Below are 23,825 nucleotides of genomic sequence, written 5' to 3'. Positions count from 1 at the left end.
TAGTGGCATCCTAAACGTGGCTATTGGACTTTTGTGTAGTCACACTAGTGGAAAGATATTTGCAGCACGTCTGCCTGTATTGCACATTCCAACTCTTTTTAACTAAGCCATTATACTAGCAAACAGTCAGTGTACCTTGTGGCATCCTAAACGTGACTATTGTACTTTTGTGTAGTCACACTAGTGGAAAGATATTTGCAGCACGTCTGCCTGCATTGCACACTCCAACTCTTTTTAAATAAGCCATTATACTAGCAAACAGTCAGTGTACCTAGTGGCATCCTAAACGTGACTATTGTACTTTTGTGTAGTCACACTAGTGGAAAGATATTTGCAGCACGTCTGCCTGCATTGCACACTCCAACTCTTTTTAACTAAGCCATTATACTAGCAAACAGTCAGTGTACCTAGTGGCATTCTAAACGTGGCTATTGTACTTTTGTGTAGTCACACTAGTGGAAAGATATTTGCAGCACGTCTGCCTGCATTGCACACTCCAACTCTTTTTAACTAAGCCATTATACTAGCAAACAGTCAGTGTACCTAGTGGCATCCTAAACGTGGCTATTGTACTTTTGTGTAGTCAAACTAGTGGAAAGATATTTGCAGCATGTCTGCCTGCATTGCACACTCAAACTCTTTTTAACTAAGCCATTATACTAGCAAACAGTCAGTGTACCTAGTGGCATCCTAAACGTGGCTATTGGACTTTTGTGTAGTCACACTAGTGGAAAGATATTTGCAGCACGTCTGCCTGCATTGCACACTCCAACTCTTTTTAACTAAGCCATTATACTAGCAAACAGTCAGTGTACCTAGTGGCATCCTAAACGTGACTATTGTACTTTTGTGTAGTCACACTAGTGGAAAGATATTGGCAGCACGTCTGCCTGCATTGCACACTCCAACTCTTTTTAACTAAGCCATTATATTAGCAAACAGTCAGTGTACCTAGTGGCATCCTAAACGTGGCTATTGGACTTTTGTGTAGTCACACTAGTGGAAAGATATTTGCAGCACGTCTGCCTGCATTGCACACTCCAACTCTTTTTAACTAAGCCATTATACTAGCAAACAGTCAGTGTACCTAGTGGCATCCTAAACGTGACTATTGTACTTTTGTGTAGTCACACTAGTGGAAAGATATTTGCAGCACGTCTGCCTGCATTGCACACTCCAACTCTTTTTAAATAAGCCATTATACTAGCAAACAGTCAGTGTACCTAGTGGCATCCTAAACGTGACTATTGTACTTTTGTGTAGTCACACTAGTGGAAAGATATTTGCAGCACGTCTGCCTGCATTGCACACTCCAACTCTTTTTAACTAGGCCATTATACTAGCAAACAGTCAGTGTACCTAGTGGCATCCTAAACGTGACTATTGTACTTTTGTGTAGTCACACTAGTGGAAAGATATTGGCAGCACGTCTGCCTGCATTGCACACTCCAACTCTTTTTAACTAAGCCAATATATTAGCAAACAGTCAGTGTACCTAGTGGCATCCTAAACGTGGCTATTGGACTTTTGTGTAGTCACACTAGTGGAAAGATATTTGCAGCACGTCTGCCTGCATTGCACACTCCAACTCTTTTTAACTAAGCCATTATACTAGCAAACAGTCAGTGTACCTAGTGGCATCCTAAACGTGACTATTGTACTTTTGTGTAGTCACACTAGTGGAAAGATATTTGCAGCACGTCTGCCTGCATTGCACACTCCAACTCTTTTTAACTAAGCCATTATACTAGCAAACAGTCAGTGTACCTAGTGGCATTCTAAACGTGGCTATTGTACTTTTGTGTAGTCACACTAGTGGAAAGATATTTGCAGCACGTCTGCCTGCATTGCACACTCCAACTCTTTTTAACTAGGCCATTATACTAGCAAACAGTCAGTGTACCTAGTGGCATCCTAAACGTGACTATTGTACTTTTGTGTAGTCAAACTAGTGGAAAGATATTTGCAGCACGTCTGCCTGCATTGCACACTCCAACTCTTTTTAACTAAGCCATTATACTAGCAAACAGTCAGTGTACCTAGTGGCATCCTAAACGTGGCTATTGGACTTTTGTGTAGTCACACTAGTGGAAAGATATTTGCAGCACGTCTGCCTGCATTGCACACTCCAACTCTTTTTAACTAAGTCATTATACTAGCAAACAGTCAGTGTACCTAGTGGCATCCTAAACGTGACTATTGTACTTTTGTGTAGTCACACTAGTGGCAAGATATTTGCAGCACGTCTGCCTGCATTGCACACTCCAACTCTTTTTAACTAAGCCATTATACTAGCAAACAGTCAGTGTACCTAGTGGCATCCTAAACGTGGCTATTGTACTTTTGTGTAGTCACACTAGTGGAAAGATATTTGCAGCACGTCTTCCTGCATTGCACACTCAAACTCTTTTTAACTAAGCCATTATACTAGCAAACAGTCAGTGTACCTAGTTGCATCCTAAACGTGACTATTGTACTTTTGTGTAGTCACACTAGTGGAAAGATATTTGCAGCACGGCCGCCTGCATTGCACACTCCAACTCTTTTTAACTAAGCCATTATACTAGCAAACAGTCAGTGTACCTAGTGGCATCCTAAACGTGGCTATTGTACTTTTGTGTAGTCAAACTAGTGGAAAGATATTTGCAGCATGTCTGCCTGCATTGCACACTCAAACTCTTTTTAACTAAGCCAATTATACTAGCAAACAGTCAGTGTACCTAGTGGCATCCTAAACGTGGCTATTGGACTTTTGTAAAGTCACACTAGTGGAAAGATATTTGCAGCACGTCTGCCTGCATTGCACACTCCAACTCTTTTTAACTAAGCCATTATACTAGCAAACAGTCAGTGTACCTAGTGGCATCCTAAACGTAACTATTGTACTTTTGTGTAGTCACACTAGTGGAAAGATATTGGCAGCACGTCTGCCTGCATTGCACACTCCAACTCTTTTTAACTAAGCCATTATATTAGCAAACAGTCAGTGTACCTAGTGGCATCCTAAACGTGGCTATTGGACTTTTGTGTAGTCACACTAGTGGAAAGATATTTGCAGCACGTCTGCCTGCATTGCACACTCCAACTCTTTTTAACTAAGCCATTATACTAGCAAACAGTCAGTGTACCTAGTGGCATCCTAAACGTGACTATTGTACTTTTGTGTAGTCACACTAGTGGAAAGATATTTGCAGCACGTCTGCCTGCATTGCACACTCCAACTCTTTTTAACTAAGCCATTATACTAGCAAACAGTCAGTGTACCTAGTGGCATCCTAAACGTGACTATTGTACTTTTGTGTAGTCACACTAGTGGAAAGATATTTGCAGCACGTCTGCCTGCATTGCACACTCCAACTCTTTTTAACTAAGCCATTATACTAGCAAACAGTCAGTGTACCTAGTGGCATCCTAAACGTGACTATTGTACTTTTGTGTAGTCACACTAGTGGAAAGATATTGGCAGCACGTCTGCCTGCATTGCACACTCCAACTCTTTTTATCTAAGCCATTATATTAGCAAACAGTCAGTGTACCTAGTGGCATAATAAACGTGGCTATTGGACTTTTGTGTAGTCACACTAGTGGAAAGATATTTGCAGCACGTCTGCCTGCATTGCACACTCCAACTCTTTTTAACTAAGTCATTATACTAGCAAACAGTCAGTGTACCTAGTGGCATCCTAAACGTGACTATTGTACTTTTGTGTAGTCACACTAGTGGCAAGATATTTGCAGCACGTCTGCCTGCATTGCACACTCCAACTCTTTTTAACTAAGCCATTATACTAGCAAACAGTCAGTGTACCTAGTGGCATCCTAAACGTGGCTATTGTACTTTTGTGTAGTCACACTAGTGGAAAGATATTTGCAGCACGTCTTCCTGCATTGCACACTCAAACTCTTTTTAACTAAGCCATTATACTAGCAAACAGTCAGTGTACCTAGTGGCATCCTAAACGTGACTATTGTACTTTTGTGTAGTCACACTAGTGGAAAGATATTTGCAGCACGGCCGCCTGCATTGCACACTCCAACTCTTTTTAACTAAGCCATTATACTAGCAAACAGTCAGTGTACCTAGTGGCATCCTAAACGTGGCTATTGTACTTTTGTGTAGTCAAACTAGTGGAAAGATATTTGCAGCATGTCTGCCTGCATTGTACACTCCAACTCTTTTTAACTAAGCCATTATACTAGCAAACAGTCAGTGTACCTAGTGGCATCCTAAACGTGACTATTGTACTTTTGTGTAGTCACACTAGTGGAAAGATATTTGCAGCACGTCTGCCTGCATTGCACACTCAAACTCTTTAACTAAGCCATTATACTAGCAAACTGTCAGTGTACCTAGTGGCATCCTAAACGTGACTATTGTACTTTTGTGTAGTCACACTAGTGGAAAGATATTTGCAGCACGTCTTCCTGCATTGCACACTCAAACTCTTTTTAACTAAGCCATTATACTAGCAAACAGTCAGTGAACCTAGTGGCATCCTAAACGTGGCTATTGGACTTTTGTGTAGTCAAACTAGTGGAAAGATATTTGCAGCATGTCTGCCTGCATTGCACACTCCAACTCTTTTTAACTAAGCCATTATACTAGCAAACAGTCAGTTAACCTAGTGGCATCCTAAACGTGGCTATTGGACTTCTGTATAGTCCCACTAGTGCAAAGATATTTGCAGCACCTCTGCCTGCATTGCACACTCAAACTCATTGTTACTAAGCCATTATACTAGCAAACACTGAGTGAACTTAGTGTCATCCTAAACGTGGCTATTGGACTTCTGTATAGTCCCACTAGTGCAAAGATATTTGCAACACCTCAGCCTGCATTGCACACTCAAACTCATTGTTACTAAGCTATTATACTAGCAAACACTGAGTGAACTTAGTGTCATCCTAAACGTGGCTATTGGACTTCTGTATAGTCCCACTAGTGCAAAGATATTTGCAGCACCTCTGCCTGCATTGCACACTCAAACTCATTGTTACTAAGCCATTATACTAGCAAACACTGAGTGAACTTAGTGTCATCCTAAACGTGGCTATTGTACTTTTGTGTAGTCACACTAGTGGAAAGATATTTGCAGCACGATTTACTGCATTGCACACTCCAACTCTATTTAACTAAGCCATTATACTAGCAAACAGTCAGTGTACCTAGTGGCATCCTAAACGTGGCTATTGGACTTTTGTGTAGTCACACTAGTGGAAAGATATTTGCAGCACGTCTGCCTGCATTGCACACTCCAACTCTTTTTAACTAAGATTATACTAGCAAACAGTCAGTGTACCTAGTGGCATCCTAAACGTGGCTATTGTACTTTTGTGTAGTCACACTAGTGGAAAGATATTTGCAGCACGTCTGCCTGCATTGCACACTCCAACTCTTTTTAACTAAGCCATTATACTAGCAAACAGTCAGTGTACCTAGTGGCATCCTAAACGTGACTATTGTACTTTTGTGTAGTCACACTAGTGGAAAGATATTTGCAGCACGTCTGCCTGCATTGCACACTCCAACTCTTTTTAACTAAGCCATTGTACTAGCAAACAGTCAGTGTACCTAGTGGCATCCTAAACGTGACTATTGTACTTTTGTGTATTCACACTAGTGGAAAGATATTTGCAGCACGTCTGCCTGCATTGCACACTCCAACTCTTTTTAACTAAGCCATTATACTAGCAAACAGTCAGTGTACCTAGTGGCATCCTAAACGTGACTATTGTACTTTTGTGTAGTCACACTAGTGGAAAGATATTTGCAGCACGTCTGCCTGCATTGCACACTCCAACTCTTTTTAACTAGGCCATTATACTAGCAAACAGTCAGTGTACCTAGTGGCATCCTAAACGTGACTATTGTACTTTTGTGTAGTCACACTAGTGGAAAGATATTGGCAGCACGTCTGCCTGCATTGCACACTCCAACTCTTTTTAACTAAGCCATTATATTAGCAAACAGTCAGTGTACCTAGTGGCATTCTAAACGTGGCTATTGGACTTTTGTGTAGTCACACTAGTGGAAAGATATTTGCAGCACGTCTTCCTGCATTGCACACTCCAACTCTTTTTAACTAAGCCATTATACTAGCAAACAGTCAGTGAACCTAGTGGCATCCTAAACGTGGCTATTGGACTTCTTTATAGTCCCACTAGTGCAAAGATATTTGCAGCACCTCTGCCTGCATTGCACACTCAAACTCATTGTTACTAAGCCATTATACTAGCAAACACTAAGTGAACTTAGTGTCATCCTAAACGTGGCTATTGGACTTCTGTATAGTCCCACTAGTGCAAAGATATTTGCAGCACCTCTGCCTGCATTGCACACTCAAACTCATTGTTACTAAGCCATTATACTTGCAAACACTGAGAGAACTTAGTGTCATCCTAAACGTGGCTATTGGACTTCTGTATAGTCCCACTAGTGCAAAGATATTTGCAGCACCTCTGCCTGCATTGCACACTCAAACTCATTGTTACTAAGCCATTATACTAGCAAACACTGAGTAAACTTAGTGTCATCCTAAACGTGGCTATTGGACTTCTGTATAGTCCCACTAGTGCAAAGATATTTGCAGCACCTCTGCCTGCATTGCACACTCAAACTCATTGTTACTAAGCCATTATACTAGCAAACACTAAGTGAACTTAGTGTCATCCTAAACGTGGCTATTGGACTTCTGTATAGTCCCACTAGTGCAAAGATATTTGCAGCACCTCTGCCTGCATTGCACACTCAAACTCATTGTTACTAAGCCATTATACTTGCAAACACTGAGAGAACTTAGTGTCATCCTAAACGTGGCTATTGGACTTCTGTATAGTCCCACTAGTGCAAAGATATTTGCAGCACCTCTGCCTGCATTGCACACTCAAACTCATTGTTACTAAGCCATTATACTAGCAAACACTGAGTGAACTTAGTGTCATCCTAAACGTGGCTATTGGACTTCTGTATAGTTCCACTAGTGCAAAGATATTTGCAGCACCTCTGCCTGCATTGCACACGCAAACTCATTGTTACTAAGCCATTATACTAGCAAACACTGAGTGAACTTAGTGTCATCCTAAACGTGGCTATTGGACTTCTGTATAGTCCCACTAGTGCAATGATATTTGCAGCACCTCTGCCTGCATTGCACACTCAAACTCATTGTTACTAAGCCATTATACTAGCAAACACTGAGTGAACTTAGTGTCATCCTAAACGTGGCTATTGGACTTCTGTATAGTCCCACTAGTGCAAAGATATTTGCAGCACCTCTGCCTGCATTGCACACTCAAACTCATTGTTACTAAGCCATTATACTAGCAAACAGTCAGTGAACCTAGTGGCATCCTAAACGTGGCTATTGGACTTTTGTCTAGTCACACTAGTGCAAATCTATGTGCAGCACCTGTGCATGACACCCTCCTGCTCTGTTTTTAATAAGCTATAATGATAGCAAAAAATACTGCCATTTAGTGGCATCATAGAACTGGCTGTTGTATTCCATTAGTGCCCCACTGGTGCCAAGCTATTTCTAGCACCTCTACATGACACCCTCATGCACATTTTGCTACGCTAATATTATAGCAAACTCAGGGAATTCATTGCTGCGTTTGATAATTCGGAGGGATAGAAAGTGAGGCTTCCTTTAGCTTTTCCTTCTGTTCATAGACAGCATCTCCAAGTTCACACCCGAAGAGCAATTTCTCCTCCACGTCTAAGTGTGGAGAGGCAGCTAGTGCGCATGCGTGTGCCGATTTACCACAGCTGCAGCCTAACTACAGTGTTTCGCCTAGTGAGTATGCTCAGCCTGACTGTGCCATTCCTGACGCTAAGTCTTCATTTCGGGATACAGCGCATGCTCCCACACTAAGTGTCAAAAGCCTCTTTGCACAGGTACTTGCATTCCGTGCCGGGTCTTAAGTCCTGTTTTGTGCCTAGACACCATGCTAAAGCTGATAGTCTTTTTTCAGAGACTGTATTTCATGCTACTGAGCATGCTCAGGCACTTACTGCATCAGAGACTAGGTCCGGTAATGAACTCTTTGGCCCTGCCCCTGATGTGGGGGTCCCATATAGACCACAGGGCATCAGGTGTCCTCCCAAATGGCTTGCAGAGGCCCACCCCTATGACTTGTCACCGCATTATTGATGGTCAGACGATGACTGGTGAGGTGTTTGGGTCATGGCAGCCATGAGGTCATCATTGAAGTTGCGGTTCCAAATAGGACGCTAGTTATGCCACTCATGACGTGTCACTCTACTTTTGTCTCCAGGAGGTTCATTGTGGTTCACCCTGGTTTGGGGCGGACCCAGGTTATAAAAGGGGCTAGAGCCAACAAGGAGGTGCGCATTCTTCTATTATGCTCTGAAAGAGCACACCTCCATGTGTTGAACCCATTGCGGCTTTAGGCCAGAGGTAGGCAGGGATAGGGTGTCGATGCAGGCCACCACCACAGTTGGTAACGCAGAACGGTTAAGACCTGCTCCTGTCCTAACAGTCCTGCTTGTGCAGCCCAGTGGCATTAACAGGCCTGCTGCTGCTGATGCGCCTGCTGTCCACAGGTGTGGCCCCTACGCACACGGTCAGCGTACTCAATGGCTCCTGTGTTGTTAACAGGGAGTTCCTGGGCTGGGTGGGCATGTGGACCCTGTGACGCTAACAGGGCTCCCAGTCTCCAGATCCGAATGGCGTCTAACTCGGTTCAGGCTACTATTAGTTTCATAGCCACACAGCTCTGTATCCTCCACCAAACCTTCCAGTTGCCAACCTCTCCTTTTCCAACTGGGAGCACGGTGGACACTGACTGCTGATGGGGATATATACCTCTCTCTTTCTTTTCTTACAAGTAAAATATATCTTTGTACCGTGTTAGCCAGTAGAGATAAAAAAAATTGTTTAAAAGAACAGAGAGTCCTCAGTGGTTGATACCTTTTAATGGCTAACTGAAAAGATGGTAATAATTGCAAGCTTTCGAGACTACTCAGGTCTCTTCATCAGGCATGGTATAACACAAAATCTGAAGAGTCACGTATTTATGTGTTATACCATGCCTGATGAAGAGACCTGAGTAGTCTCGAAAGCTTGCAATTATTACCATCTTTTCAGTTAGCCATTAAAAGGTATCAACCACTGAGGACTCTCTGTTCTTTTAAACAATTTTTTTTATCTCTACTGGCTAACACGGTACAAAGATATATTTTACTTGTATCAAAATGGAGGATACCAGAATGTACCGCATCTTTATGGAACTAAAGACACTTCTGAAGAAACGCGCACAACTGGACAGCGACATATTTTTCTTATCCAAATGCAAAAAGGAGAATCTGATCCCCAAAGGACTCTGGATTACAAACTCCTAGACCAGACCCTTATCAAAGGACAATAAAACTTTCACACTGAACTGCATCAGTATTTATGGCTAGAACAGCTTGTCCCCCTGCCATAGAGATAGTTCTGTTTCATATAACTTGTTCTTTTTTTTTTTTTTTTTTTTTTTTACTGCACTATTCTAAGTCCTGTTGTGTATAAATACGTGACTCTTCAGATTTTGTGTTATACCATGCCTGATGAAGAGACCTGAGTAGTCTCGAAAGCTTGCAATTATTACCATCTTTTCAGTTAGCCATTAAAAGGTATCAACCACTGAGGACTCTCTGTTCTTTTAAACAATTTTTTTTATTTCTTTTCTTATTAATTTTCGTTATATAGCGGTAACATAGTATATACCACCTTATCCAAATCTGCCAGTCCCACTGTAACAGATGGTGTGTCTTCATCAAATGTTACTTTTGCTTAACCACCAAATCCATGGACCAAAACTTTTTTCCCCTTTCCAACACACCTGTTCCCCTTTCCACCAGCATCTGTCCTTTTTCAACTCATTTTGGTATATGACCAAAAGTGCAACTCTGCAGGGACACCGTACTCAACGCCATCTCAGCACAGCAGCCATCCCTCGGTCCCTCCGATGTGGACAAGGAAAAGACCATTTCCTCCTATCCATGACAAAGCGTTGACATTCACTCTGTGCAGCACTGGTGTTTATTGGAAAAGCAGATCTAAGATTGCGTACCACATTCTGCAGATACTCCTGTATACGTGCGTCCATTTCTATGGCAGGAATTATTTCGCCAAATTTTGTCTTGTACCGGGGATCTAACAGTGTGGCAACCCAGTATTCAGGATTACTTCGAATTCGTACAATCCGAGGGTCATGTAGGTAGTGCAGCAAGAAGGCGCTCATGTGTCTTGTGCATCCAGGAGGACCAAGTCCTTGGTGTGTTGGTGGCAGAGAGGTGAGAATCGTGCCTCCTTCCTCTGCCCTCTCCCCACAACCTCGCACAACCGAAATGTGAGCAAGCTCTCACTCATCTGCTGAGTCTTCCATGCCCATCGCCAGTTCGTCCTCCATTTCTTCATGGGCTCCTGCACTTTCCTCAACACTTTTTGCTGATACTATGCGCCCTTGTTAATCCCTCTCCCTCACCATGACTGCCTCATAGGTGCCGCTGACCATCTGGACCTCGTAGATCTTGTTATCCCTTCCGCATATGACTCCTCCTGTACTTCCTCCCCTTCCTCTTGTCCCAACACCTGACTCCGAATAATAATTACAGTGTGCTCCATCATGTAGATGACCAGAATTGTCACGCTGAGAATGACATTGCCAGTGCTAAACATCTTCGTCGACATTTGTAAACTGTGTAGCAGGGTGCATAGGTCCTTGATCTGACATCACTCCAGCAGCGTGATCTGCACCACCTCTGGAGCAAGTTATCCCAGGCTATATGTCATACCGTATTTCAGCAGGGCTCTGCGGTGCTGCCACACACGCTGCAACATGTGCAGATTCCAATTCCTGCGTGTCGGAACATCGCATTTCCGGCGTTTAACTGCCAGACCCTAAGACTTCCGGAGTGATGAAAGTTGTTGAGCTGCTGTGTGCGCACGATGGAAGTGAGCACATAGCGAGCGTGCCCGCTGCACAAGGCCATGTAGGCCGGGATGGTGTTTTAAAAATTGCTGGAGAATTAGGTTCAACACGTGAGCCATACAAGGCACGTGTGTCACATTGCCCTGACGATGGCCCGCAGCCAGGTTTGCATCATTGCCGCACACGGCTGTTAAGTCACCAACGGAGTACGCTCCGTCAATTTGTACTCCGGTCACCAGGTGACAACGTGTTCCTTTCATGCATAGTGCTGATGATGGGAGAGGAGTCGATGCCAGCGGCGCAGGTGGACGCAGGTTATGCTCACCCACTGGGCTGCATTACCTTGACAGATGCAGAATCTCTGGCTGAATGTAGCTGGTGGGTATCTCACAGATGAAATACCATCATTCAGCTACAACCAATGGGAAGACACCACACCCTTTTTTATGCCCATCCTGTCTGCAGACCACTGCCAGACATAGCTATGAACCTCTGGTTAATTTTACCCCCAGTTCAGTTTTATGATTTTGTGTGCTTGTTACCTGACTACTTTTCCTGCTTGCTGTTTATGTACCTTGTTGGCCGATCCGCATTTCACCTCTGCTTGTTTTCTGATTAAGTCCTGGCCGTCCCATTCTGTTCCTGTTCCTCAATTAATGTTTTGACCCTGCCTGACTACTATTCTCTGGAACTGCAGCCTTCCACAGGTATTAATCACCTTGGGCCCTGTGTAATTCCTAATCCCTGTATAGGGGTTAAAGGGTTTCAGGGTTCTAGGGGTCCTGCTTGGTGAGTGGCTTCCCTCTAGCCTATCATTTACAGCCCATCTGAGTGTGTGGATCAAGGAAGGCGTTACACCGTGCTCTCTGCAGAAGGCCATGTGGGCCAGGATAGTGCTTTAAAAATTGCTGGACAACCAGGTTCAACACATGAACCACACAAGGCACGTGTGTCACATTGTCAAAGCGAAGGGCCGCACCCATGTTTGCATCATTGTCGCACCCGGCCTTCCCTGGCTGCTGGTTGAGTGGAGACAACCATTGATGAAACTCGGTCTCCAGAGCTAACCGTCCACAACTTCTCAGCGGTGTGACTCACATTTCCCATACATTTCAAAGTAAACCTTTGACCGCCTGATGGCATTGAGCTCTGCTGCCAGCATAGTAAGGAGGTGTGTGGTAGTCCTTGTGCGCAGTTACAAGGAAGGGTGGCCTGACCACACAGGGTTTGCGCCAAGGTGGAGGACCCACACGAGGTTGAAGAGGCAGAAGCAGTGTATTAACTTCTACATACAGAAGAAGGATTGACACAACTCGTGGGGACGGCAAGACTTGTACAGCAGACCCTTCTCCATCTCTCCCCACAGTAACCCATTGCCCAGTCAGCGACATGTAACGCCCCTGTCCATGCTTACTGGGCCAATTATCTGTGGTGAAATGCACCCTGTCACACAGAGTTTCTCAAGGAATCAGTGATGTTTAGTGCAACATGCTGGTGTAGCGCGTGCACGCCTTTGTTGGAGAAGGAGTGGCGCCTGGGCATCGGCCCTTGGGGCACTGCGATGGGCATAAGGTCTCGAAAATCCTCGGTTAAAAAGGTTGGAAAGGCAGCATTTTGGTAGCCAACAGTTTCCAGATGCTGAAAGTCAACCTCTAAGCCATGTCATGCCCTTCTAAAAGCATGTAAAACACAGTAAGGGGACTCCAACCACAGTCTCCCTCGTTGCCACTAATTGGGCCACACACACCCCACTTGACTGGCATCAGTTGACCTTCCCTTTTGAAAAGGAAAAAGATGCTTTACATGAAGCACTCTCAAAAATACGCGTGCCTTTCCCGTCCCCTGGATGACCCAGGGGAAGAAAAGTCCTCTGAGAGCCATGACTTGTTCATCTTGGTTCTTTTAGAAACACAGCGAGGGGACTCCAACCACAGTCTCCCTCGTTGCCACTAACTGGGCCACACACACCCCACTTGACTGGCATCAGTTGACCTTCCCTTTTGAAAAAGAAAAAGATGCTTTGCATGAAGCACTCTCAAAAATACGCGTGCCATTCCCGTCCCCTGGCTGACCCAGGGGAAGAAAAGTCCTCTGAGAGCCATGACTTGTTCATCTTGGTTCTTTTAGAAACACAGCGAGGGGACTCCAACCACAGTCTCCCTCGTTGCCACTAACTGGGCCACACACACCCCACTTGACTGGCATCAGTTGACCCCCCCTTTTGAAAAAGAAAAATATGCTTTGCATGAAGCACTCTCAAAAATACGCGTGCCTTTCCCGTCCCCTGGCTGACCCAGGGGAAGAAAAGTCCTCTGAGAGCCATGACTTGTTCATCTTGGTTCTTTTAGAAACACAGCGAGGGGACTCCAACCACAGTCTCTCTCGTTGCCACTAATTGGGCCACACACACCCCACTTGACTGGCATCAGTTGACCTTCCCTTTTGAAAAAGAAAAAGATGCTTTGCATGAAGCACTCTCAAAAATACGCGTGCCTTTCCCGTCCCCTGGATGACCCAGGGGAAGAAAAGTCCTCTGAGAGCCATGACTTGTTCATCTTGGTTCTTTTAGAAACACAGCGAGGGGACTCCAACCACAGTCTCCCTCGTTGCCACTAACTGGGCCACACACACCCCACTTGACTGGCATCAGTTGACCCCCCCTTTTGAAAAAGAAAGAGATGCTTGGCATGAAGCACTCTCAAAAATACGCGTGCCTTTCCCGTCCCCTTGCTGACCCAGGGGAAGAAAAGTCCTCTGAGAGCCATGACTTGTTCATCTTGGTTCTTTTAGAAACACAGCGAGGGGACTCCAACCACAGTCTCTCTCGTTGCCACTAATTGGGCCACACACACCCCACTTGACTGGCATCAGTTGACCCAATTTTCAAGATGAAAAAGATGCTTTGCATGAAGAACTCTCAAAAATACGCGTGCCTTTCCCGTCCCCTGCCTGACCCAGGGGAAGAAAAGTCCTCTGAGAGCCATGACTTGTTCATCTTGGTTCTTTTAGAAACACAGCGAGGGGACTCCAACCACAGTCTCCCTCGTTGCCACTAACTGGGCCACACACACCCCACTTGACTGGCATCAGTTGACCTTCCCTTTTGAAAAAGAAAAAGATGCTTGGCATGAAGCACTCTCAAAAATACGCGTGCCTTTCCCGTCCCCTGGCTGACCCAGGGGAAGAAAAGTCCTCTGAGAGCCATGACTTGTTCATCTTGGTTCTTTTAGAAACACAGCGAGGGGACTCCAACCACAGTCTCCCTCGTTGCCACTAACTGGGCCACACACACCCCACTTGACTGGCATCAGTTGACCTTCCCTTTTGAAAAAGAAAAAGATGCTTTGCATGAAGCACTCTCAAAAATACGCGTGCCTTTCCCGTCCCCTGGCTGACCCAGGGGAAGAAAAGTCCTCTGAGAGCCATGACTTGTTCATCTTGGTTCTTTTAGAAACACAGCGAGGGGACTCCAACCACAGTCTCCCTCGTTGCCACTAACTGGGCCACACACACCCCACTTGACTGGCATCAGTTGACCCCCCCTTTTGAAAAAGAAAAATATGCTTTGCATGAAGCACTCTCAAAAATACGCGTGCCTTTCCCGTCCCCTGGCTGACCCAGGGGAAGAAAAGTCCTCTGAGAGCCATGACTTGTTCATCTTGGTTCTTTTAGAAACACAGCGAGGGGACTCCAACCACAGTCTCTCTCGTTGCCACTAATTGGGCCACACACACCCCACTTGACTGGCATCAGTTGACCTTCCCTTTTGAAAAAGAAAAAGATGCTTTGCATGAAGCACTCTCAAAAATACGCGTGCCTTTCCCGTCCCCTGGATGACCCAGGGGAAGAAAAGTCCTCTGAGAGCCATGACTTGTTCATCTTGGTTCTTTTAGAAACACAGCGAGGGGACTCCAACCACAGTCTCCCTCGTTGCCACTAACTGGGCCACACACACCCCACTTGACTGGCATCAGTTGACCCCCCCTTTTGAAAAAGAAAGAGATGCTTGGCATGAAGCACTCTCAAAAATACGCGTGCCTTTCCCGTCCCCTTGCTGACCCAGGGGAAGAAAAGTCCTCTGAGAGCCATGACTTGTTCATCTTGGTTCTTTTAGAAACACAGCGAGGGGACTCCAACCACAGTCTCTCTCGTTGCCACTAATTGGGCCACACACACCCCACTTGACTGGCATCAGTTGACCCAATTTTCAAGATGAAAAAGATGCTTTGCATGAAGAACTCTCAAAAATACGCGTGCCTTTCCCGTCCCCTGCCTGACCCAGGGGAAGAAAAGTCCTCTGAGAGCCATGACTTGTTCATCTTGGTTCTTTTAGAAACACAGCGAGGGGACTCCAACCACAGTCTCCCTCGTTGCCACTAACTGGGCCACACACACCCCACTTGACTGGCATCAGTTGACCTTCCCTTTTGAAAAAGAAAAAGATGCTTGGCATGAAGCACTCTCAAAAATACGCGTGCCTTTCCCGTCCCCTGGCTGACCCAGGGGAAGAAAAGTCCTCTGAGAGCCATGACTTGTTCATCTTGGTTCTTTTAGAAACACAGCGAGGGGACTCCAACCACAGTCTCCCTCGTTGCCACTAACTGGGCCACACACACCCCACTTGACTGGCATCAGTTGACCTTCCCTTTTGAAAAAGAAAAAGATGCTTTGCATGAAGCACTCTCAAAAATACGCGTGCCTTTCCCGTCCCCTGGCTGACCCAGGGGAAGAAAAGTCCTCTGAGAGCCATGACTTGTTCATCTTGGTTCTTTTAGAAACACAGCGAGGGGACTCCAACCACAGTCTCCCTCGTTGCCACTAACTGGGCCACACACACCCCACTTGACTGGCATCAGTTGACCCCCCCTTTTGAAAAAGAAAAATATGCTTTGCATGAAGCACTCTCAAAAATACGCGTGCCTTTCCCGTCCCCTGGCTGACCCAGGGGAAGAAAAGTCCTCTGAGAGCCATGACTTGTTCATCTTGGTTCTTTTAGAAACACAGCGAGGGGACTCCAACCACAGTCTCTCTCGTTGCCACTAATTGGGCCACACACACCCCACTTGACTGGCATCAGTTGACCTTCCCTTTTGAAAAAGAAAAAGATGCTTTGCATGAAGCACTCTCAAAAATACGCGTGCCTTTCCCGTCCCCTGGATGACCCAGGGGAAGAAAAGTCCTCTGAGAGCCATGACTTGTTCATCTTGGTTCTTTTAGAAACACAGCGAGGGGACTCCAACCACAGTCTCCCTCGTTGCCACTAACTGGGCCACACACACCCCACTTGACTGGCATCAGTTGACCCCCCCTTTTGAAAAAGAAAGAGATGCTTGGCATGAAGCACTCTCAAAAATACGCGTGCCTTTCCCGTCCCCTTGCTGACCCAGGGGAAGAAAAGTCCTCTGAGAGCCATGACTTGTTCATCTTGGTTCTTTTAGAAACACAGCGAGGGGACTCCAACCACAGTCTCTCTCGTTGCCACTAATTGGGCCACACACACCCCACTTGACTGGCATCAGTTGACCCAATTTTCAAGATGAAAAAGATGCTTTGCATGAAGAACTCTCAAAAATACGCGTGCCTTTCCCGTCCCCTGCCTGACCCAGGGGAAGAAAAGTCCTCTGAGAGCCATGACTTGTTCATCTTGGTTCTTTTAGAAACACAGCGAGGGGACTCCAACCACAGTCTCCCTCGTTGCCACTAACTGGGCCACACACACCCCACTTGACTGGCATCAGTTGACCTTCCCTTTTGAAAAAGAAAAAGATGCTTGGCATGAAGCACTCTCAAAAATACGCGTGCCTTTCCCGTCCCCTGGCTGACCCAGGGGAAGAAAAGTCCTCTGAGAGCCATGACTTGTTCATCTTGGTTCTTTTAGAAACACAGCGAGGGGACTCCAACCACAGTCTCCCTCGTTGCCACTAACTGGGCCACACACACCCCACTTGACTGGCATCAGTTGACCTTCCCTTTTGAAAAAGAAAAAGATGCTTTGCATGAAGCACTCTCAACAATACGCGTGCCTTTCCCGTCCCCTGGCTGACCCAGGGGAAGAAAAGTCCTCTGAGAGCCATGACTTGTTCATCTTGGTTCTTTTAGAAACACAGCGAGGGGACTCCAACCACAGTCTCCCTCGTTGCCACTAACTGGGCCACACACACCCCACTTGACTGGCATCAGTTGACCCCCCCTTTTGAAAAAGAAAGAGATGCTTGGCATGAAGCACTCTCAAAAATACGCGTGCCTTTCCCGTCCCCTTGCTGACCCAGGGGAAGAAAAGTCCTCTGAGAGCCATGACTTGTTCATCTTGGTTCTTTTAGAAACACAGCGAGGGGACTCCAACCACAGTCTCTCTCGTTGCCACTAATTGGGCCACACACACCCCACTTGACTGGCATCAGTTGACCCAATTTTCAAGATGAAAAAGATGCTTTGCATGAAGAACTCTCAAAAATACGCGTGCCTTTCCCGTCCCCTGCCTGACCCAGGGGAAGAAAAGTCCTCTGAGAGCCATGACTTGTTCATCTTGGTTCTTTTAGAAACACAGCGAGGGGACTCCAACCACAGTCTCCCTCGTTTCCACTAACTGGGCCACACACACCCCACTTGACTGGCATCAGTTGACCTTCCCTTTTGAAAAAGAAAAAGATGCTTGGCATGAAGCACTCTCAAAAATACGCGTGCCTTTCCCGTCCCCTGGCTGACCCAGGGGAAGAAAAGTCCTCTGAGAGCCATGACTTGTTCATCTTGGTTCTTTTAGAAACAAAGCGAGGGGACTCCAACCACAGTCTCCCTCGTTGCCACTAACTGGGCCACACACACCCCACTTGACTGGCATCAGTTGACCTTCCCTTTTGAAAAAGAAAAAGATGCTTTGCATGAAGCACTCTCAACAATACGCGTGCCTTTCCCGTCCCCTGGCTGACCCAGGGGAAGAAAAGTCCTCTGAGAGCCATGACTTGTTCATCTTGGTTCTTTTAGAAACACAGCGAGGGGACTCCAACCACAGTCTCCCTCGTTGCCACTAACTGGGCCACACACACCCCACTTGACTGGCATCAGTTGACCCCCCCTTTTGAAAAAGAAAAAGATGCTTTGCATGAAACACTCTCAAAAATACGCGTGCTTTTCCCGTCCCCTGGCTGACCCAGGGGAAGAAAAGTCCTCTGAGAGCCATGTCCACATTGTCAGTGGACAGACACATGTGCTTATCTGCCAGCAGACCCCCAGCAGCACTGAAGACAGGTTCCGAGAGAACGCTGGCTGCAGGACACGACAAGATCCCCAAGGCGTACGTGGCGAGCTCAGGCAATTTATCAAGATTGGAAGCCTAAAATGAGCAGGGCTCAAGTTGCACAATAATGGAATCGATGTTTCCTTGCATATACTCATATATCTGTGTGTCCTCCTCTTTTTCCTTGTCCAGCTGTTTTGTTTTCGCATGAGTATATGTCCTTGTCACTTTCCCATGTGTTTGTGTTGTGTTGTGAGTTGTTTGTCACCTTTTGGACACCTTTGAGGGTGTTTTCTAGGTGTTTTTCTGTGTTTGTGATTGCCTGCCATTGTTTCCTATGCAGTTCTAGTTCGGTTCGTCGAACGTTCGACGAACCGAACTCGAACGGGACCTCCGTTCGGCGAACCGACCTCGAGCCGAACCGGGACCGGTTCGCTCATCTCTAGTAAGCACCCCGGGTCCGTGAACAAGGAGAAGTTCCCCTGTGCCCTGGAAGGAGAGTTTGCACTAACAAGTCACCCGAATAGTGCAGATTCGAGTTTACGGGAGTAGATTTGGCCCTCAGTAGCGGTACCGTGAGTCCATTTACCGGGGCACAATTTTTGTAAGGCGTAATGTAGGCCCCAGTAGCCAGAGTTCAGTAGCCATGTGGCCCAAATAGGGGAGACCAGTTAGCTGTAATCGTAGATTAGTTTCTAGCCTAATTGGTCTACCAAAGTTTTCCTGTTGTATTTGTGTCTGTAATAGCTGGGGCTACATAGTGTTGCACAGCTCAGCTAGTACGTCTTGTGCGCACACTGCGGTTTTACCCGCGGTTTTACCCGCGGTTTTGCTGCAGAAATTTCTTGAGAAATGTTTATAATCTTTCTGCAGACATTTCCCAGCAAAACCTATGGGGAAAAAAATAGCTGTGCGCACACTGCATTTTTTTCTCAAGAAAATTCTTTCTGCAGAATTTCTTGAGAAAATTTCTTGAGAAAATGGGCATGTCACTTCTTTTCCGCAGGTACCTGCGGTATTTCACTCCATTCACTGTAATGTAATCGCGAAATACCGCAGGTATACTGCAGGTAGCATATGATGTGCGGTATACCCTCGGTATAGCCGCAATTTACCTGCGGTAATGTTCATCACTGCCTGCGTTTTGCAGGGAATAGATGTCATTATGACAGGAAGAGGAAGCAGAGAAGAGTAAATACACACACACATCACAGACACAGACATAGAATACACACACATCACACTCATGCACAGACATATAGAATACACATACAAATCAAACGTGCATATAAAAAAAACAAAAACGTGGACTCCGCTGTATTTTTACCATCCAGTCGAGGTAAACACACAGCGGCAGCTCGGTATTCTCAGGCTAGGGAGGGCGAGAGACAGGGTTAATACCCCCCCTCCCGCAGCCGAGAATATCAGCCCGCAGCTACCCCGGGACTGTTGCATCCATCATGCGACAGTCCCGGAGTGTCCCGGCTCTTCCAGATGCCGTGATGCGGTGGCAATCAGGGTAATAATGAGTTAACTGGCAGCGGATCGCTGCCATTTAAGTCCAAGCTTAATCATGGCAGCGTCTATGAGACAGCTTTCATAATTAACCTGTAAGTAAAGTGAATAAACACACAACGAGAAATCCTTTATTTTAAATAAAAGACAAAAAGACCCCTCTTTCACCATTTTATTAACCCCCCAACACACAGCTCCGGCGAAATCCACACAGGTACCATGACGCTTGCATCCAGCCGTGACTGACACATACTGAATGTAGCCTCATAATGAGCCTGCAGAGAGGTAATTACAGGTCATTTCCCACAGTCGGTAATGTGACCATACTACCGCTCAGGAGAAATGCAGTGTGTGCTCACAGGGACTCTATCTACTGTCCTCTATGTATCCCTCTATCTATCCTTCTATCTATCCTTCTATCTATCTATCCATTATCTATTTATCTATATAGCTATCTATCATCTATCTATCTATCTATCCCTCTATCTATCATCTATCTATCTATCTGTCTATCTATCTATCCAGTATCTATTTATTTATCTATCTATCTATCCATTATCTATTTATCTATCTATCCATTATCTAGTTATTTATCTATCTATCCATTATCTATCTGTCTATCTATCTATCTATCTATATATCTATCCATTATGTATCTATTTCTCTATCTATCTATATCAGAAGGAAATTACCTTTTTTCTCTCTTTTTCAACATGCTTTATTTATAAAACACCGCAGGGACCAACCAAAACCGCGGAAAAACCGAGGAAGAACCGCGGCAAAACCGCATGCGTTTTTCCCGTGGTTTTGGTGCGGTTTTTTACCGCAGATGCAGTAATCTTAAACTCCCAGAAGTTTCTCAAGAAATTTTCTTGAGAAAAATCACTTTTCTAGTGCGCACATAGCCTAAAGAGTTTGTTATCTTTTTTTGTTTACATATCAGACTTTACCTTTAATTGCATCTTTTTCCAGTCCGCTAACAAAGCTGTTACCTTGTTTCTGCGCCCTCATCTTAGAGTTGAACCTTCACCTCAGCTACAACATTCCTTAAAGGGAACCTGTCATCAGAAATTTAGCTATAAACCTAAAAGTTTCCCCCTCTGCAGCTCCTGGGCTGCATTCTAGGAAGCTTCCTATAGTTTTTGTGGCCCCTTTTATTCCAAAATAAATACTTTACAAACTTGTACCTTTTCGTATGCAAATTTCTTAAATCTTCCATGGGGGCGGGCTGCCTGATGTACGTTGCTGTCCTCCTGCCGATTTATGCCGCCCCCGAACGCTGGATTTCAAACCTCAGGACGCCGCCCCTGGGCGCCCGTTGTCCCGCGCATGCGCTGTGCTACTGTAGCGGTGCCATGCACTGTGTGCATGTGTGACCGCTAGTGACGCTTTGCGCGGGCACGAGGTTATGGGCGGCGCTGTGAGTGTCATCAGCAAGTGCCGCCCATAACCTCGTGACCGCACTTTCGCCTATTCCTCCAGCGTTCTGCGCAAACGCTCGCTGGCCAGATGACCGGACGTCACCTCCTTCCCATCCTGCTCAGCAGCAGGAAATAGATGGGAGGAGTGGACGGAGCAGTCGGTGCCCGCGCAAAAGCGTCACCAGCGGTCACACGTGCACGCAGTGCACGGCACCGCTACAGTTGTACAGCGCATGCGCGGGACCACGGGCGCCCAGGGGCGGCGTCCTGAGGTTTGAAATTCAGCGTTCGGGGGCGGCGTAAATCGGCAGGAGGACAGCAACGTACATCAGGCAGCCCGCCCCCATGGAAGATTTAAGAAATTTGCATACGAAAAGGTACAAGTTTGTAAAGTATTTATTTTGGAATAAAAGGGGCCACAAAAACTATAGGAAGCTTCCTAGAATGCAGCCCAGGAGCTGCAGAGGGGGGAACTTTTAGGTTTATAGCTAAATTTCTGATGACAGGTTCACTTTAATAACTTAGTGTTTTATTAGGTTGATTCTCAAAAGAATGGTCACTAGTTTGAATCAAGGAGCAGCCATGAAGTAGGTTTCCCAACAAAAGAGAAACTGCAATATCTAACTCATTGAATGTGGTCTGTGAGCCAAGAAAATTGTTAAACAGCATCATGTGAGTGTCATGATAGATGGAAAAATATGAAATGAAGTTCATCCATTCACTCAAAAGCCAAAGCAAAAGTCCAAGCAAAATATCAGTCAATAAGTTTGCTTACCACAAGGTCTATCAGTATTGGTGCAACATGGCAGTGGAGGTGGCTTGTATTCTTCATAATGGTGATATCACAGACATCCATACAAGCACTGTCTGATGCATGTCACAGAAGTCTGGAATGGTGGCCCGAAAAATAGATGAAGGCGCCTCGATTTCAATGTCATCATAAGAAACGTTGACTCGAGTTTGCAAAAGAGTATGAAACATAGACTGTACAAAACAGATGATTTGGAGCGATGAGAGAACAGTAAATAGACTAGGCTTTGATAGGTGCAAATGGGTCTGGAAGAAACAAGGGAAAAGAGGCTAATGGATCGAGAATTTGAAGGAACTGTCAATTTCAGTGGAGGAAGCCTGATAATATGGGGTTCTTTAACAGCTAAAATTGATGGATACTTGACCAAGATAGATGGTGATCTCAATTTTGAGCTTTATGTGAGTATCCTACAAGATGAGTTAGTTTTTATACTCAAGTACTATCGGTATAAAAAAGACTACATAATGTTGGAGCAGTCCAACGACCTGCAGCATACGTGAAGTTTGACGAATAAAGGGTTCAATGACAATAAATTCGAGGTGCTGGATTTGCCTCCACAGTCCCCAGACCTCAACCCAATGGAACACCTGTGAGTACAGTTGAAGCAAAAGCTGTATATATACCCAACTGAGTTTACCAGTATGCACCAACATTGGAAACATGTAGGAGAGACCTGGGAACAGATTTCGGTAGACATGCTTGAATCAGATCAAGAGCATACCCAAAAGGAATCAGGAAGTGTTGAAAGCCAAAGGTGGATTTACAATATACTAACAAAATAATAAAACTTAAGTTTAGATTTTTAGGAACAAAACAGTAACAATGCAGTAACATGGCAAGAATCTGCATTACTAATCATATGCTAAATAGTTGCTTGTCAAATTTATGTTTGAGGTAGCCAAGATAATTGTCTTTAAAATGAAGGCAGTCTCACAGGCAAAGTTATAGTGGATAGTGAGATATGGAACATGAAATTAAAAAGTTCAAAACATTGTTACTCTTTTGCTTGTCAGTTTAAATAACTTATATACTCATTAAGAGGACCAACATTATGGCAGGGCAAACTGGGCAAATGCTCAGGGCCCTAACTATCTTGAGGGCCTACAGTGTCTACAGCAAGAGTTACACTGAATCAGCATAGCTTCCGATGTGAAGACTGCTTAAGGACCTTTGGTGACATCATGATCCTGTGATCAGTCATGTGTTCACAGTGTCATCACAGAGCTTGTACTCTGCAGGACTTCAGGACCTATGATGACATTGTGATAAAGTAACTGGCCATGCGATCGTGATGTCACCATCAGAAGGGCTAAGGGGGATGAAATGGTGGTAAGGGTGTGTGTGTGTGTGTGTGTGTGTGTTTGTGTGCGTGTGTGTGTTGGTGATATGTCTGTCTAGAATGTATGGACTCTTAATGGTATATACATCTAGAATATGTGGACTCCTGGTAATATATATTACCCTTTCACAACATCCTCCATACATGTATGGTACAAGTTGAAAGCAGATGTAATGAGTGGGATCCCGTGGTGATATTGCCTCATACTTGGCAGGAAATGGCTGTGTATTACCGCCAGGACCTAGGACCTGCCTCTAACAATCATTAATGTATTAAACCTGAAACTCTTAACCTGTTATAGCCCTCTGTCAAACTTTGACAGCTACATTTAACACATGTCAGCATGAGGGCGTGCCATTTGAAGTGCCAATCAGTGCACCCATGATGTGATTGCAGGTTGCCAATAGGCTGTTATAACAGCAGGGAGTCTTCTGAAAACCTCCGCGTTTGTCATTATAGCGCTCCTTTGAAACCGGCCTGTGACATGGCTTCAAAGGAGACAGTGATTTTTGCATGTTACGGCATTGCTGTATATAGCAAAATATATCAGACGATTGCAGCTTTGAG

The sequence above is a fragment of the Anomaloglossus baeobatrachus genome, chromosome 1 (assembly GCF_048569485.1).
Source record: "Anomaloglossus baeobatrachus isolate aAnoBae1 chromosome 1, aAnoBae1.hap1, whole genome shotgun sequence".
NCBI classification, from domain to species: domain Eukaryota; kingdom Metazoa; phylum Chordata; class Amphibia; order Anura; family Aromobatidae; genus Anomaloglossus; species Anomaloglossus baeobatrachus.
This window is presented reverse-complemented; position numbering follows the sequence as displayed.